At 46.2% G+C, this 3137-nt stretch overlaps 1 pseudogene; it reads right to left on the reverse strand.

The window, feature by feature from the left end:
* Nucleotides 1-1824: 1824 nt before the first annotated feature.
* LOC146193247 (very long chain fatty acid elongase AAEL008004 pseudogene) lies at nt 1825-2676 on the reverse strand (annotated as a pseudogene).
* Nucleotides 2677-3137: the final 461 nt, after the last annotated feature.

Here is a 3137-nt window from a genome sequence, read left to right on the forward strand (position 1 = left end):
CTATACTATACTATACTATACTATACTATACTATACTATACTATACTATACTGAAAATATAAAGAAATGTGCCTCTTCATTACTAATGCTGCCATCGAAATGTCGATCTCGATTTTCTGGCAAGATCAGTGCCGGTTTCTCTTTAAGCGAAGTACCTACGATGCTGCCAGCCTCCAGTGTTTCCCAACGCAAAACTAAATCTGTCATTTAACTTTATTTCTCAAATATGCGCAATGTACTTGTAGTCAGTCTACTAATATAAAACCCTTTATCTCAGATGTAACCTCTGACGTGCACCTTTGCCTTTGCCAATACTTGTCTGGATAGGAGTGTGATAATAGTCTATCATTTGATAATTGAAGAAATTTATAAGACGTCTAACCTACGCTAAAAGTTATGTAAGGCATGAGGTTACCCTGCACCCAGCCCCATTCAACGATGTTCCTTCTTATAAGGACAAACTCTGAGAATTGGCAGCCATGAAGATTTAAATGTCTGGATATAGCCCGAATGGACGCCTATAGGCAGGTGTTACAATTTTGTGGCGAGCCAGTTAGAGTACATTGAACACTGAAATATAAGCTAATATTTTGGTATTAAGGCAGAACTGTTGACTGCCAAGGATATATACTAAACGGGTAGATGGGCTGCGCTCAGCAATCCCGTTTACGAGGTACGTAACCATATGTACTGGAAAATTAATATAATTTATTTCATAAATGACCAGTATTTCTGCACTTTGTATTGGTGACATGAAGATAAAAACGTTATAAAAGCAACAAAAAAAAGAACAAATCATTTGGCAAATCACTTTGTGGACACCAGGGAGACAGAAGCGTCCAAAAATTGAATTTCTTGCAGTGCAAAACTACGTAACTTGACAGACATCTCGCTTTTACATCTCCTCACTTTCGCTGCACCCAGATGCAGCAAACGCGAGAGTTCGAGCAACGCAACTTTTGTCCTGGCAATATTTTGCACATCCTTTCGCAGAACGCTTTGCCGTCTACGCCTAAAATGTAGTGCGTCGAGTGCTGGATAAACTGGCAGCGATAAGCGTAATAGTATTTTACAACTGCCATGGGGGAACCGCTTTTACCTTTAACTATTAAATTGACCGCGAATCCAAAAATAACACGCTCATCACAGTTAAGTTCAGGACTAAGCTAATGAGGATCCCTTTCGCTCACTTGTGAACGTAATCCGATTACACGGGTTACTAAAGCAAGCACAAAACAACATCCATCTCACCCACGATCACGCCGCCAAAGCTCAAGGGCTAATGTCGTTGTCTAGACGGGGATAACCTGTTGATAACTTACTTCCCCACTGTGTCCGTCGGAATTTTTTTCGCCCTTCCGTCCGTGTGCTTTCGCTTTTGAACTATCGCCAAGTGTTACTCTCAAAGTATATGAAAATCTCCTAGGGTTATGCGTCACCATGGTTGCGGCAGTAGCTAGGATATAGGTTGAGTAAATTAAATATGAAGTGTGGGTAGTGAGAGACGCCTGATCAGCCAATAATGCTGCGAATTGTTATGACAGTGAATGTGCATGCTGACGGATCTAAATGACGACGCTATTTTTCATTCCGCGCTTCCACTTATCTATTCGAAGAGATTTCGTCTTTCACACAGAAGTCAATAGTTGACAATGACAAAATGTTTTTCTAAACAGGGCAGTTATCGCCGAACACCATACGCACCGTATTTGTTGCGCGGTTAGAGCTTTAGAGTGACATATCGATGCATATGAACGTACAATACGGTGTGACGATGAAGGCGATCGAACCTTCCTGATATCACAGCGTGCGCAGCGCCTGTTTTCACTGAACCTTGTTCTTGGTGGCATTGTTGTCCATGCTTCTCTGGGTGCTGCCCTTTCTGTTATTGTAGACTTGAAAATAGAAGCGCATGAACATGGTGAAGAAGAAGACAGCTTCGAAGAGCATGACGTAGATGTGAGGCCTTGGATAACCGCAGCTCACGAACATGGGAATCAGCATGTGCACGAATATGATGCTGAACTGAACCAACTGGAACTGGGTCAGGTAGCGCTTCCACCAGAGGTGCTTCTGGACGGCCGATCCCAGAAGCGACAGGAAGTAATAAGTGTACATTATCACATGCACGAAACAGTTAAGGATGATGGCCAGAGACACTTGGCCATCAGAACCATAGCCGACACCGTAGCAGCCATTGAAGACGACCAGGATGTGGTGGGCGACGTGCAGGAAGGAGACGTGCGAGTCTTTCTTGCGTAGCATGAAGAACACTGTGTCCAGGAAGTCGGCTATCCTGACAAGCATGTACCACCAGCACAGGTTGAGCATACTCATGGTCACCTCGTCGCGAGCTTCGTAGTTTATTCCCTGGCAGAGGAGGTTGTAGCCGCCACCCAGGTATGTCTTGGACAGGAACGCCACCATGAAGTACGCGTTCAGCGCTACCATGCAGGCGTTATATACAATGACGAGTGGTTTGATGCCGTCGTACGGCTTCCGGTCCTTCATGAAGCGAGGCCCACCTATTTTCACAACGTAGACGTACACCATGAAGAGCGAGATGAGAAACTCCCTGTTTCCTGCAAGGACCCAGTCGGCAGTGCGAGGATCGCGAGGAACAATCAGCTCGTTCGCCAGGATGTTGAGCACGTTGCTCATTGTGGTAGAAGACATGCTTGCTACTTTCTAACCTTCCTTCGAGCCTGTTTCAGCCCTATTGCGTAGCTCCTCGTAGTAGTGCCGCTTCAAAGCAATGAAGGGTAGTCCAGTGGTTCGGTTAGCACCCCTTCGCGCCGCAGTGAGGCACCGAGGTGAGCATCAGAGCACAGGTGCGCATGCATTTATTGACTCGGCCGCCGCCAGGAGAGGAGGTGAGGCAGCGGCAGGGACGACGACACGAGAGAAAGAGACCAACTAACAGGCACTAGGTGCGAAAGGTCGACCGGTACCGAGACAAGATCACGAGACGATTTGGCTGTGGCAGTAATATGTTTCCTTCCCCCGGCAAAAATAGCAACCGTCTGTCGTAGCCGCATGCTCTACGCGTAATGCTGTGAACACTCTCTCCCCATTTGGCCATGCACACGGTCACCGCTCTCATGTAGAAGACAAGGGATAACCGTTGGTCTGGTTCT

This window comes from Amblyomma maculatum, chromosome 4, assembly GCF_055883805.1.
Source record: "Amblyomma maculatum isolate TAMU_Amacu chromosome 4, ASM5588380v1, whole genome shotgun sequence".
Taxonomy (NCBI): Eukaryota; Metazoa; Arthropoda; class Arachnida; order Ixodida; family Ixodidae; genus Amblyomma; species Amblyomma maculatum.